We start from the raw sequence: 16,903 nt of genomic DNA, 5'->3' as shown, positions 1-16,903 counted from the left end.
AAAAAAGTGACAATCATCAAAATGCAGGGTGTTTTGCCACTTGTTAGTAGTATAGATGTGCTAATAGTTATAGTCTGCTAGTAGTTAAGCCGAAAGTAAAGATAAAATATTACATGTAATTGTAATATCTCAATTTAAGTAGATAAATTAACTTCATATGTGTCAATAGGGCTTCAACTTTATCAATACACTGCTTTTTTTTCTTCTTTTTTGTCACATCCTTCATTTCCAAAATGCCTAATGACAATTTTAATGACTTATCCTTTACTTTTAAGCAAAATAAATTGATATTTTTGTGCACTTTTGCTGTGATAGGGATTTAAATTCCCAATACTATTTAGTTTTATATGATACCAACCAGTCATTTAACCCCTCCCACTCCCCCACCCCCCACCCCAGAAATTTTCACGGATAAAAACCAGTAAATTGTCCTTCAGATGGCTAAAAATGGGACCAAAATGACCACAAAGGATGGTTCTACGATTGACAAAAGTAATTTGTGATGGGTTTAACATGTCAGATGAAACACCCGTATAGGGTAACCCTCGTCAGTAGCGTAGCAAGGATTTAAGTAAAGCCAAATTTTCGTCTCCATTTGCCAAAAATTATGCTGTTACATACCTGTATTTAAAAAGTGCTAATGTGAATGAACTCCGTGATTACTTGCTATATCTATGCATTATTATTTAGCGGCATCTATACGATGTATGTGTTGGGGTTTTCTCTCCTGTTGGGCTTTCTGCTGTCTGGTTCCTTATACGGTGTTCGAGGACAAGCAGGTATTTCTATTGTTAGTCTGTTACCGTAAAAACTCGCTAGCTATCATTATATATGCTTACATCGAGCGCTTTTAAAACATGCATATGAAGAGCCCCATCCACAAAAGTGTAAAGGGTTTTAAGCAAATCACCGATACACATAGTTATATGTGACCCCTCGGCACAACTGAGCCAGGATGTCGCCAGTGCCACTATTGAGATATGCTCCATCGAACTTAACAATAAACAATAGGAAACAAAGGATTTATTGACTGTTTTATTAATTTTTCACTATTTAAATGTCAAGTACTATAGACATGATATACATCATTTTAAAGCTAATTTCAAGCAGAATATTTTGGTTGAATATCTCAAAAATGATGATTTGCGACTTCAGGGCTCAGTTGTGCCGAGGGGTCACATATACGAACATGTAAACCTGCAAATGTGTGTCTCAAGCCCATTAGCTCAATTGGTAAAGCGCCGGACTTTGGTACAATTTCATGTTTTCAAAAGCGCTCGACAGTAAGCACATATGCTAAGTATCGAATTTTTACGGTATATCGGCTTCAATTATTATACATTTAGCCCAATAAAACTAAGAAAAATAACGGAATCCTTTTAATCACCATTAATTTCAGGAAAGCATATTAGACAACACATCAAAAGTCCATTATAATCTAAGTAGTGGAGCAGTTCCTAATTTGCATAAATCCAAAATGGCGGCTTATACAGGGGGTAAAATTTCAAAGTTGTTCAAACCATACCAATGTATGAATCATAAAAATTCAGAAAAAGTAAAGTTTGATCTATCTCTGATATGTATAAATATGATACAGTTCTTGTATAACTTTGGTGTCCACATTCGTCTACAATTGAACAATGCTCCAATTTTAATCCACCCGGTCTCAAAATTGTTCCCTTATTGGCAAAAATAAATCAAAATCCGAAAAGAAGCATTGTTTTGGTAAAAAACCACCTGAGATATGGCAAACTATTCTTTTTTAAATGTTTTTGAAAACGGAGCAATCTGAGGCCATTTAAAAAAAATCCAAATCAGAGAATTTTACAATTTTTGTCCACTTAGAATCCAAATTTTGACATTTCACTTTTCCCATCACTCAAGAAATGTACATCGGATAAGTCAATGTTTTTGTATCAGCTTTTGGGAGATGTGTGCATGTGAAATGGATTCTGTTGCAATTAGTGGTGGGTGATTCATAATTTGACTGGACTAATTGTAAATTTCTTGTTTGACCTGCCTTTTACGAATACACATGTACACGTTAAGCAGCACTGGTTAATCTGAATTATCAAACGTGCAGTGTAATCGATCATATTTTTTACTATTAATAGTTTTCAATTATTCGTTCAGAAACGCATAATCTAGAGTTAAATATCAACAATAGTAGAAAGCAGGAGACAGCAACCGTAGTCAAAACAAGAAGCTAGTAGGTCAAAAATGCTATGAATATAGTAAACAACTCCATTTCATAATATGCACGCAGATTGAGCATAATTGTATTGGTGAAGTGGCAACTAAAGTACTAAAAGCTAGCTTTAGTGATTTTTGTGACTATTAGTATAGGCAAAAACCTCAATTCTGTGACCATTCTCTGGCTAGTAAGGTTTGACGATTAATTTGACTATGGACTATTTAGAAAAACATTAGCCCCCATGTCCCTCGCGAAAATCCCGGAATTTTTCGCTAGAGGGCAAAATCCAAAATGGCCGCAGCCACCATTTTGAACAATTAAGTTTTGAACCAGAGCACCTATAATCATGTAGAAAGACACTTGTTCGGGTATGCCGAGCACAAGGATTCCGATTCTGTCATTCGTTTGACATTACGGCATCATTTTCACCCAGAAATCCAAGATGGTGGCCGGCACCATCTTGAAAATTTAGTTTTGAACCAGAGGACCTAAAATCGTTCACAAAGACACTTTTTTTTGGATAAGTCGACCACAAGGATTTCAAATCTGACATTACTTTGACATTACGACCTCATTTTTACCCAGAAATCCAAGATGACGGCTGCCGGCGCCATCTTGAAAAATAAGTTTTGAACCAGAGTACCTAAAATCGTGTACAAAGACACTTTTTCGGGTAAGTCGACCCCAAGAAATCCGAATCTGACATTAATTTGACGTTATAGCATAATTTTTGCCCAGAAATCCAAGATGGCCCCATTTGGTAGAGCGTAAATGTAATTTTTGAGTGGGAGCACCTAGGATCATAAATTAACTCCCTTTTTTTGACTAATTATGAAATAGTAATGGATATGGAAGCATAGGTATATCATTTCAGCTTTATCTGGGTTAACGTCCCTTATCTGGGGTTTAGATTGCTCTATCTGCGGTTTACGTCCCTTATCTGTGGTTTAGATGCCTTATCTGGGGTTTACGCTCCTTATCTGATGGAAGGCGCCTTATCTGGGGGTTAGACTGCTTTATCTGGGCTTACGTCTCATGGCCGGGGTTAAGGCGCTTTAAATGGGGTTTAGAATTGGTGTGGTAATGTCAAAGTTATGTCAGATTTGAAATTCTTGTTGTTGACTTATCCGAAAAAGTGTCTTTGTACACGATTTTAGGTGCTCTGGTTCAAAACGAAAATTTTCAAGATGTCGCCGGCGGCCATCTAAAATTCTGGGTGAAAATGATGCCGTAATGTCAAACTAATGTCAAAATCAGAATCCTTGTGCTCGATATACCTGAAAAGTGTCTTTGTACATGATTATAGGTGCTCTGGCCCAAAACATTTTGGATTTTGGCCTCTAGCGAAAAATGCCGGGATTTTTGCGAGGGACATGGGGGCTAATTTAAAAAAAAATAGTTCATAGAAATCAAATCAATCGTCAAACCTTACTAGCCAGAGAATGGTCACGGAATTGAGGTTTTTGACTATACTATATGGGGCCTAATTATCTAACTTCATAACTTTTAAACATTAACCTAAATTCCTGTTTGGACATTTAGTATAATTTTGCTTTGAAAGCACATAATACATTTAGAATTGTTTGTAAATATTTTATTATTGCGTGTTAATCCAACAAACAGCGACGTAAAAATGACGGTAACGAATCCACCCCCGCCATATTGTAATATTATCAAGGTTTGTCTGATATTTACAGGATTGTAATGCACTTTAATTAACTAAAATTTAAAAAAATAAAAATGATTATACTCGTAGGTGCTGTATTAGTGATAAAATTCAATATGTTTAAGGACGTGTCCTGTCGTTTTATTCATACGATCAAAATATTAGTCTAACTCATACGCGATGTTGATAACACTGTACGCATCGGGATGGTCAAAACACATCAACAATACCGACATCAGTCACGACCTATAGTACTAGAATCATAGCTTTTATACTTTTTGATATATGACGCTAACTAGTTCGTCTCCTATCTACAACACAGCGCAACCAGTAGGGGTTAATAGTGCCCATGTGTTGTGTGCATACATGTAGGCAACAATAACTGCATGATGTGCTTTATCTAAGCTGTTCGGCTCAAAATCAAAAGAGAACATATCTGGCAATAAAAACGAAGATTTTGTGGAAAAGAAATACGATTTTTTTTAAATAGAAATGTTACAATGTGGCTTTAACCCCATTTTACCCCTCGTATGACTCCCATCAGGGAGCTGCTCTATTATTGTCTCAATTGTTTTGACAGCCAGCATTAACAACCACTAACTGGATTTAAGCAATCACTAGGCCTATATGGTATCAATGGTAGACACATTTGCTAGCACAAAGGATTTGGAAAATCAAATTCTTTAAAACTTACGTATAACATAAAATGTCATCCCTTTCATTTATACAGCGTGATATTGGTAGTCTACAGTGTTTTTATTAATGATAATATATGTAATATGTAATATATATAATATATTGATTTCAAGTGAGAGGTCCTATTTTTCTCATAAACATATTGAAATTAGAAGTTCCAACTCAGTGTATTTCCGAAGATATCATCAAAAAACTGCCTAATTAGTCTCAAATGTGGTATATCATATTTGAGACTAATTCGGCAGTTTTTTGATGATTTCTTCGGGAATATACCGATTTAGAACGCCAAATTTCAATATGTTTATGAGAAAAATATGAGCTTGCATCTGATATCAAAATCAGCATTTTGTTAAGGTAAAGTGTGAGATGAGATTGTCAACCAGGTTACCCACCTTTAAATGTGGAGAGCAAGGAAACAAAAATGTGTACAAAGAACACAAATATGACCACACATTGCATCTACAATCATGCATGGAAAACACTTTGCCTGTATCTCCCCTAATTCAAAGTTGCTCAAAGCCATGTTGTCGTCAGGTCCGGGAGACTTTCCAATATAGAAAAATTGGAATTGGGGAAGAGTGGGATAGAGTGGTAGACTGTGCTTCACACATATTGTATGCATGTTTCACTCACCTCTCTAATTTTGACAGGGCAACGAATATCAATTGTTTACTAAAGGTGTTCCAACTATTTTTCAAGGATTGTGGGTAAATGTGAAAATCAGAACATCCGTTAATCCCCGGGCGTTAATCACGTAACCTCAAAAGTTAAAATTTGTTCCGACTTTCTTATACTTTCTTGTAGTTGAATGTTTTGAAAACGAGTACAGATGTGCTGATGGTCAAACGTGTATTCCAGAATATTATCTTTGTGATCACATCCCTGACTGTGAAGACAACAGTGATGAAGATGGATGCATGTGTGATCCGAGCATTGAATTCACATGCACGACTGGTGGCTGCATTAATAGTACCTGGGTTTGTGATGGTAGAGCAGATTGCTTTGATGGCAGTGATGAAGTCAACTGTACTGAATGTGCTGAAGGATTGTATCTATGTACCAATCATAGCTTTTGCATTCCTGAAGAATGGACATGCGATAATATCACGGACTGTCCCGATAACAGTGATGAAGTTGATGCTTGCGTGTGTGATCCCACCATTGAATTCGCATGTACTGTAGGTGGATGCATCGATGGTACTTTGCTTTGTAATGGTGAAGCAAATTGTGTTGATGGCAGTGATGAAGCAGCAGATTTATGTGGTGAGACAACTATTTTAGAGCATTTGGCATATTTGTACGAGTAAACCAATTTTTGTAGCAGATCATCGCGCCGGGATAATTTTAGTCTTCAATTTTTAACCTGAAATTGGTCACTAGCATTACCCATCTGTACATCGATACTTTCGCCATAACTCGTGTAGCAACACTTTAGTTGCAGGTTGTCGGGGTCTAAAGGTTGAAAAGTAAACATCACGTGGTGTACGAATAAAAGTGATAATGACAGCCCCTTTGAGGGGATAATTATTCTATCATTATAATAGCTATTTTATAAAGCTCACGCAATAGTTCCAGACGGCCTCGAATCAATTTCTTTTCTTCGCGAAGTGATGCTTTTTAAAAGGGTTTCCGTCTGCATATTTATTTATATATTACTGTTCGTGATTTTAATTGATTAGTTCCTTTATCCTATGAATTTCAATGTCTCTTTCACGCAATAGAAATCACTTTCGCCAATCCGGATATTTAAAGAAAATGTCATGTTTAAGAACCAAAAAAAAAACACAATTGCCACGTCAATTTTTTACAATTGAACTGAAGCCAATACCATTGGTACCATAAGCTCAGTCTTTGGTATTATTTTCCCTAATTTAGCCTTTGCTTTATTTAAACCAAATTTCACATGTACTAGATGTATGGTTTCTGCATTTATGTATTTTACTGATGATATAAAATTGTGATTAACATGTAACAAGTCTACATAAGGATGACACCATATTCACGGGTTTTCTGTTATCAAAGCAAACCTATAACAAATTCTGTTGGTGTGCGAGCTAAAAAGCGAGGCAATAATATTCATGGGATGTGACAATTCATATTCACCTCTTGATTAGGATTTGCAAATAAAGCCGGAGTGAACGCATCCTCGAACAAGGTCACTATAGACCGTAACTGCCACGTTTCATCATAATAACTGCGATTTGTTTTCCAAAGAAGAAATAAATAGTTTGGTGTGAAACTAGAGTTCTTTTGTAAATCTGGTGTGAAACTTATTGGTTCTAAGATTGTATAAATCTTTATTAACATAAATAAGTCGGTGACGACCTTGATTCTTATTTCTTTTAAAGATGGATGTGCTGAAGATGAGTATACATGTGCCGATGGTCAGGGGTGTATTGCAGAACATAATCGATGTGATTCCTACGATGATTGTCCAGATGGGAGTGATGAAGTAGACTGTTCTCAATGTAAAGAAGGATCCTATCGATGTTCTGGTGGTGAATGTATACCTGAAAGATGGAGATGTAATTACTTCAGTGACTGTGAAGACAACGGTGATGAAGTCGATGGCTGCCCATGCGATGATCTAATAAATGAGTTTAATTGTACCGCTGGTGGTTGTATTAATAACGCTTGGATTTGTGATGGTTATCAAGATTGCTTTGATGGCAGTGATGAAGCTGAACAATTATGTAACATAAGGCCTACCACTGAATTTAGTACAACAAGTGTGTCTGTGTTGAGTACCTCGACAATAGATTTATCGGATAACACAGTTACACCAAGTACAACCGAAACATGGGCTGCAACAGAGACATTAAGTACAACCGAATTATTGCGCGCAATAGAGGCATCACGTACAGCGGAACTATTAGTCACAGCAGATACCCCAAATACAGCCGAGCTATTAAGCACCACAGAGACATCAAGTACACCATTGGGGAGCACAGATGTATCAAGTACAGCCGAACTCTTTGGTGCCACAGATATAACAAGTACAGAATATTTACTAGACATCTCAGTGACATCAAGTACAGCTGAATTATTGGGTACCGCAGAGACATCAAGTACATTTGAACCATTGGGCACTACAGATGTATCAAGTACAGCCGAACTACTAAGTACAACAGAGACGCCAAGTACAGCCAAGCTATTACGTGCCACAGTGATATCAAGTACAGCTGAACCATTGGGTAGGACAGATGTATCAAGTACAGCCGATCTATTTGATACCACAGAGACATCAAGTACAGCCAAACCATTGGGTGGCACAGGTGTATCAAGTACAGCCGATCTATTTGATACCACCGAGACATCAAGTACAGCTGCACCATTGGGTACCACAGAGACATCAAGTACAACCGAACTACTAAGTACAACAGGAACACCAAGTACGGTCGAGCTATTAGGTACTTCAGAGACATCAAGTACAGCTGCACCATTGGGTAGCACAGGTGTATCAAGTACCGACGAGCTGAGAGGTGACACAGAGACACCAAGTACATTTGAACCATTGGGCACTACAGATGTATTAAGTACAACCGAACTACTAAGTACAACAGAGACGCCAAGTACAGCCGAGCTAGTAGGTACTACAGTAACTTCAAGTACAGCTACAACATTGGGTAGCACAGACGAGCTAATAAACAGAACAGAGAGATCAAGTACAACAGAGAAATCAAGTACAGCCGAGCTATTAGGTACCACAGAGACATCAAGTACAGCTGAATCATTGGGTAGCACAGATGTATCAAGTACAACCGAACTATTAAATACAACGGAGACATCAAGTACAGTCGAGCTGCTATCAAGTACAGCTGAACCATTGAGAAGCAAAGATGTATTGAGTACAGTTGAGCTATTTGGTACCACAGACACATCAAGTACAGCTGAATCATTGGGTAGCACAGATGTATCAAGTACAACCGAACTATTAAATACAACGGAGACATCAAGTACAGTCGAGCTGCTATCAAGTACAGCTGAACCATTGAGAAGCAAAGATGTATCGAGTACAGTTGAGCTATTTGGTACCACAGAGACATCAAGTACAGCTGAATCATTGGGTAGCACAGATGTATCAAGTACAACCGAACTATTAAATACAACGGAGACATCAAGTACAGTCGAGCTGCTATCAAGTACAGCTGAACCATTGAGAAGCAAAGATGTATCAAGTACAGCCGATCTATTAGATACCACAGAGACATTCGAGCTATTAGGTACTACAGAGACATCTAATACAGCTGCACCATTGGGTAGCACAGATGTATCAAGTACAGCCGAACTATTAAGTACAACGGAGACATCAAGTACAGTCGAGCTGCTATCAAGTACAGCTGAACCATTGAGAAGCAAAGGTGTATCAAGTACAGCCGATCTATTAGATACCACAGAGACATCAAGTACAGCTGAATCATTGGGTAGCACAGATGTATCAAGTACATTTGGTACCGCAGAGCCATCAAGTACAGCTGAATCATTGGGTAGCACAGATGTATCAAGTGCAACCGAACTATTAAGTACATCAGAGACATCAAGTACAGTCGAGCTGATATCAAGTACAGCTGAATCATTGGGTAGCACAGATGTATCAAGTACAACCGATCTATTAGATACCACAGAGGCATCAAGTACAGCTGAATCATTGGGTAGCACAGATGTATCAAGTACAACCGAGCTATTAGGTACCACAGAGACATCAAGTACAGCTGCACTATTGGGTAGCACAGATGTATCAACTACAGCCGAGCTATTAGGTACCACAGAGACATCAAGTACAGTTGAACCATTGAGCACTACAGATGTATCAAGTACAGCTGAACTACTAATTGCAACAGAAACATTAAGTACATTCGATCTATTAGGTACTACAGAGACATCTAGTACAGCTGCACCATTGGGTAGCACAGATGTATCAAGTACAACCGAACTATTAAGTACATCAGAGACATCAAGTACAGTCGAGCTGCTATCAAGTACAGCTGAATCATTGGGTAGCACAGATGTATCAATTACATCCGAGCTATTTGCTACCACAGAGACATCAAGTACATCTGAATCATTGGGTAGCACAGATGTGTCAAGTACAGCTGAACTACTAATTGCAACAGAAACATTAAGTACATTCGAGCTATTAGGTACTATAGAGACATCTAGTACAGCTGCACCATTGGGTAGCACAGGTGTATCAAGTACAGCCGAGCTATTTGGTACCACAGAGACATCAATTACAGCTGAATCATTGGGTAGCACAGATGTATCAAGTACAACCGAACTATTAAGTACATCAGAGACATCAAGTACAGTCGAGCTGCTATCAAGTACAGCTGAATCATTGGGTAGCACAGATGTATCAAGTACAACCGATCTATTAGATACCACAGAGGCATCAAGTACAGCTGAATCATTGGGTAGCACGGATGTATCAAGTACAAACGAACTAATAAGTACAATAGAGACATCAAGTACAATCGAACTGCTATCAAGTACAGCTGAACCATTGGGTAGCACAGATGTATCAAGTTCAACCGAACTATTTAGTACAACAGAGAAATCAAGTACAGTCGACCTATTACGTACCTCAGGGACATCAAGTACATCTGCACCATTGGGTAGCACAGAGACATCGAGTACAGCTGAGTCATTGGGTAGCACAGATGTATCAAGTGCAACCCAACTATTAAGTACATCAGAGGCATCAAGTACAGTCGAGCTGCTATCAAGTACAGCTGAATCATTGGGTAGCAAAGTTGTACTATTAAGTACAACAGAGACATCAAGTACAGCTAAACCATTGGGTAGCACAGATGTATCAACTACAGCCGAGCTATTAGGTACCACAGAGACATCAAGTACAGTTGAACCATTGGGCACTACAGATGTATCAAGTACAGCTGAACTATTAATTGCAACAGAAACATTAAGTACATTCGAGCTAGTAGGTACTACAGAGACATCTAGTACATCTGCAACATTGGGTAGCACAGATGTATCAACTACAGCCGAGCTATTTGGTACCACAGAGACATCAAGTACAGCTGAATCATTGGGTAGCACAGATGTATCAAGTACAACCGAACTATTAAGTACATCAGAGACATCAAGTACAGTCGAGCTGATATCAAGTACAGCTGAATCATTGGGTAGCACAGATGTATCAAGTACAACCGATCTATTAGATACCACAGAGGCATCAAGTACAGCTGAATCATTGGGTAGCACAGATGTATCAAGTACAACCGAGCTATTAGGTACCACAGAGACATCAAGTACAGCTGCACTATTGGGTAGCACAGATGTATCAACTACAGCCGAGCTATTAGGTACCACAGAGACATCAAGTACAGTTGAACCATTGAGCACTACAGATGTATCAAGTACAGCTGAACTACTAATTGCAACAGAAACATTAAGTACATTCGATCTATTAGGTACTACAGAGACATCTAGTACAGCTGCACCATTGGGTAGCACAGGTGTATCAAGTACAGCCGAGCTATTTGGTACCACAGAGACATCAATTACAGCTGAATCATTGGGTAGCACAGATGTATCAAGTACAACCGAACTAATAAGTACAATAGAGACATCAAGTACAATCGAGCTGCTATCAAGTACAGCTGAATCATTGGGTAGCACAGATGTATCAAGTTCAACCGAACTATTTAGTACAACAGAGAAATCAAGTACAGTTGACCTATTACGTACCTCAGAGACATCAAGTACAGCTGCACCATTGGGTAGCACAGATACATCAAGTACAGCCGACCACAGAGGTATTAAGTACAGCCGAGCTATTTGGTACCACAGAGACATCAAGTACAGCTGAATCATTGGGTAGCACAGATGTATCAAGTACAGCCGAGCTATTTGGCACTACAAAGACATCAAGTACAGCTGAACCATTGGGTAGCACAAGTGAATCAAGTACAACCGAACCATTACGTACAACAGAGACATCAAGTGCAGTCGAGCTATTAGGTATCACAGAAACATCAAGTACATCCGAACCATTGGGTAGCACAGATGTATCAAGTACAGCTGAACTACTAATTGCAACAGAAACATCACGTGCATTCGAGCTATTAGGTACTACAGAGACATCTAGTACAGCTGCACCATTGGGTAGCACAAATGTATCAAGTACAGCCAAATCCTTGATGAGCACAGATGTACCAAGTACAGCCGAGCTGATAGGTACCACAGGGACATCAAGTACATCCGAACCATTGGGCAGCACAGATGTATCAAGTATAACCAAACTATTAAGTAGAACAGAAACATTAAGTACTGTCGAGCTATTAGGTACCACACAGCCATCACGTACAGCTGCACCATTGGGTAGCACAGTCGTATCAAGTACAGACGAGCTATTAGATACAACAGAGACATCGAATACAGCCGAGCTATTAGGTACCATAGACACATCAAGTACAACTGAACCATTGGGTAGCACAGATGTATCCCGTACAGGCGAGCTGATAGGTACCACAGTAATATCAAGTACAGCTGAACCATTGGGTAGCATAGATGGATCAACTACAACCGAGCTATTAGGTATGTGATGTACTCCCTGAGTGCTCGAAATATTATATTATAATGTAATAATGCATATTACGTGAGGGTAATTACTTTAAAATGTATTATTCTGTAAAATATATGAATCGTCGTCAAAATGATGTTGCCATAGCTCATTTCGTTCATCTTCGTCTTTATTTATCGAGAGAATCGCCGTGTAGGTTTATTTACAAATTTCTCTCGTATAATGTAATAATATGTTGTTAATTGTGACTTTGTTACTTTCGTATGTCTATGAAACAATACATGCACTGTTAATACATACGAGGAGCGGAGAGTATGTAATGAGAGCTGACATTTGACCCCTTATATTGAATATTTGGTTGGAATTTCTTTATGATCACATAAATATTGTACCTTTGTCTCTCAAACCACATTATGTGACAATTATACCATAATTATACTTGATTACGTAACAACATTAGCATAAAATCAATAGACTAGGGATACTGCCAAATCACGCAAAAAGGCGGGCCTTTTAAATTCCAGTAAAGGCATGTGTTTAAAATGTCCGAAAACGGCAAAAGTACATGATTCATGTGGCTAGTTTTGGGAAGCAATAAACAAAATGTGTAAACTTATTTACAGCTGAGTGTGCTGAAGATAAATACAAATGTGCGGATGGACAACAATGTATTCCCGCAGTGTTTCGCTGTGATTATATTAGTGACTGTGGGGACAACAGTGATGAAGTTGATGGTTGTTTGTGTGATCCAAGTAGCGACTTTGAATGTATTAATGGAGGATGTATCACCATGAAATGGAAATGTGATGGTCGACCAGATTGTTTTGATGGCAGTGATGAAGCAAACTATTTATGTGGCCTCGCTACTCGAATACCAACAACGACAATGACCATGGAATTATTAACATCCACTGGTGAAGTATTTTCTCCATTGTAAAGTTCTGACTAAAAAGTGACTCAGCCGTTATAAATACGTCTATAGCTTTAAAAATAATATTTACCTTCACGATATTTTAACATAGAAAGAAAGATTTTTTTAAAGAAAAAAACAGGATTAAAAAGTTGCTTCTTACAGCAACCGCTGGTTTTAAACGCAAGCACTGTGGCGTGTTAAACCCGCCATTATCTTGGCGCTAAATTCATATCAAAAACACTTAATGCTGAAATGAAAACGGGTTCATGTCACCGTCAACCAGGATATAGGCGTATTTATAACGATGAGTTAATTTTTTGTGGTCTTTATTCCGTTCTATATATTTCGCAAGAATGACTCAAAATTATGATTATTTAATTTTGATGAAGCAATGTGATATTTATCAGGACTGAATTACTTTGATATGAAATAATGACCTGTACTTTAATTTTCCGACACGATTTCCTTTATACTTGATAACCCTCGTCCTATTTAGCCATATGTGGTTACAAGGACTCCGGGGTGAGTCAAACACCCCTTTTTAAAGTTAAAACATCTTTAAATGTTTTCAATATATGTATAGCTGTGAGTCTTCTCTATCCAGTGACACCAAAATCAGTACAAACATTTCCCACATAATGTCGCTATGATGACATGATGTGAGCGTGCCGTCGCACATTTGGGAAATTAGGGCTACGTACATGAAAATGATGTACACAAACTCAATGTCTTACAAAAACGATGGGCTAGAACTATTTTGAGCGTTAATTCCCAAACCTCGTCTAATGTTTTGTTTCCAGTATTAGGGTGGAATTCACTTTCTGATCGTTGCAATTATTTTAAAGCACTACTGATGTTTAAATGGCCTGGCGCCATCATATCTTTCTTCCAAATGTAAATATGTATCTGAAAATCATGGCATTAATACAAGACAAGCTGCAGCTGGTCTGCTAGCGTTGCCACCTTGCGCTAATGGTAATGATACCGAATATTATAAATATTCTTTCTCGTACAGTGGTATTGAGGTATGGAACAAAATTAATTATGATGTAAGGAACGCCTCAAATTTACAATGTTTTAAGAATATGTATAAGTTTAAGCATGGAAGTACTAGACGTACTTCCATGGTTTAAGCTATAATATGATGTTAACAGTGTATCTATATATAGAGATGTTCATTTGTTTGGTTTTTGGTTAAATAATAATGTTCCTCTAGTTGGTGCTATATTTAAGTATAGCTGAAACACTGGGTAGCACGCATATATCCCGTTCAGTTGATAATCTAAGGACTATGGACATTATAATGTACAATGATTTATTTGGCACCACAGATACACAAAGTACAGCCGACTTATTGGATACAACAGAGACATCAAGTACAGCCAAACCATTGGGTAGCACAGATGTATCAACTACAGCCGAACTATTTCGTAGAACACAGACATCAATTACAGCTAAACTATTAGGTAAAACAGACACATCAAGTGCAGCTGACTTATTGGGTACCACAAAGACATCAAGTACATCTGAACCATTGGGTAGTACAGATGTATCAAGTACAGCAGAACTATTTCGTAGAACACATACATCAATTACAGCTAAACTATTAGGTACAACAGACACATCAAGTGCAGCTGACTTATTGGGTACCACAGAGACATCAAGTACATTTGAACCATCGGTCACTACAGATATATCAAGTACAGCAGAACTATTAGGTACAACAAAAACATCAAGTACAACTGAGCTATTAGGTATGTGATGTACCCCCATAATGATTATTATTATTATTATTATTATTATTATTATTATTATTATTATTATTATTATTATTATTATTATTATTATTATAAATATGCCTCATGCATATTGTTTTGTATATTTTGGTTTCAAATCAAAGGACCGGATTATATATTTGAAGCGAGCTTTGTGAGTTATGGGGACTCACTCCGGGTAAGATGGCCATGGCCAGCCGAGGTTCCAGTAAATGGCTTTAAGATTGAATATAAATTAAGTGGTACCAACGTGTGGAATATCGAGTATGTCACGGCAGATGAGAGGACGGTTAACTTGCAGGGGTTGGTGACAGGACGGTATGATGTACGGATTTCTATCGTTACGCTTATCACTTCAACCTACCCAGCAACAGCTCCTACCACACCAGTTCCAACAACAGTCCCTACATCAGGTATATGAAGTAGAAATTAATTTAAAGCTTTTGCCCAAGTTTGATATAATAATGGATCGATTGAGCCCATATTTATTGATCGAGCTAAGAGTTTTAAAATATTGGACCAAACGTAGTCGAGTCCAATACTTTAAAACTCACAACGAGACCAATAGATATTGGGCGTAAAGCATCCAATTTTATCATGTTTTGGATCCAATATTTTTACACACATGGACTCATCAGTCTAGCCGTAGCTCGGCTCTCTCATGATGACTTTGGTCGTGCTTTATTTTAAACACTAAGAAGGAATTATATTGCATTTCGCCCTTGATTATGTGTTTCTTTCCTAATTCATGTTCAAACGATATGCCCGATTTACTTAATCGCACATATCAATATTGTACCGCGTAAAATGATTTCTCGTGCTTATCGTCAATTTTTTTCCTTCACATAATTGGCACTAGAATGATATTTCTTTAAAATTTGAAATTAAATTACCACTTCATATGTCCTACTATCCAAAAACAACTTTTTTTATATGGCTTACCAGAAATATAGTTCCTCATCTGATTTTATGGACCGTCCATATCTAATTAGTGCCATAAAATATAACCTTTAATTAACTCCGATGAGACAGATTGTTATTGTTTTTTGTCTTCAATTAAATCACACATGAATTTATGGAATACATAACCAACTTAATATCTATAAAATTAACTGTAGTCAAATCAGGATGAAATAAATTAAATAAAAACTGAAATAAATTGACGAAAGAATATTGATGAATAAGTACAAGTCCTCTTTGTAAATCGCAAACTGTGTTAAATCTAGCCAATTCTCTTTGAATATAGGTCCTACAACACCAGTAGCTACTACGATAGATCCAGGTATAACAGTGGACTTCGGGTATATATATAAATGCGCATTTATAAATGCGCACGTGACATCTACAAGTCGCCATACCGTGTTCAACGATGTAAGGTACCCGGATGTGCACAAATTCCACACGCAAAAGTATAGGCGAAAATGACATGTTACAAGGAAAATTGTTTTTGCAAAATAGTGGCATTGATTGCAAAGGGAAAATAATTTGACCCGAAACATAAACTCTATATGTGGATTTTCCATCACGGAAAAAAAAATAATGACGGAAAAGCTAGATATAGCTGATTTAAAACTTATATTTCATTATTTCCGTGCTAAATGGGCGTGGCAATTGGCCATATTGATGACGAAATGTGATTCTTACTGGCATTAAGGTCAGAACTGAGTAGCTGCCGATGATGTTATTTGATAATTTTTGCACGTGATGATAGGGAACTTAGGGGGCTGTCATTTTTTCGGAAGGAATGGGTCATGGATTTATTTATTTGGGAATCACGATAAATATCCCCCCCCCCGTAGTGCCGCCACTGAACAATAACCCTGACCCTAATTTTAACTCTAATTTTAACACAATTGACGAAACTATAACTTTAGCCCTTTTAGGAATAATGACCCTCTCGAACTAATAGGCTAGATGTCCCCGCCCGACCTCCTCAACCCTAACTTACTCATTCGCTCGCTCACATCACAGATGCTCACATCAAAATTGACAAAAACTAATTCAAAATGTGTTTTTAAGCACCTTTTGTGTCCCCATGCTAAATCGGTGATCTGTACACCTTTTGACCATGTTGACGTACAATTTAGAGTATAAACACGTAGATGACTGTACA

Source organism: Amphiura filiformis, chromosome 10 (assembly GCF_039555335.1).
Source record: "Amphiura filiformis chromosome 10, Afil_fr2py, whole genome shotgun sequence".
NCBI classification, from domain to species: Eukaryota; Metazoa; Echinodermata; class Ophiuroidea; order Amphilepidida; family Amphiuridae; genus Amphiura; species Amphiura filiformis.
Note: the sequence above shows the minus strand (reverse complement) of the source record.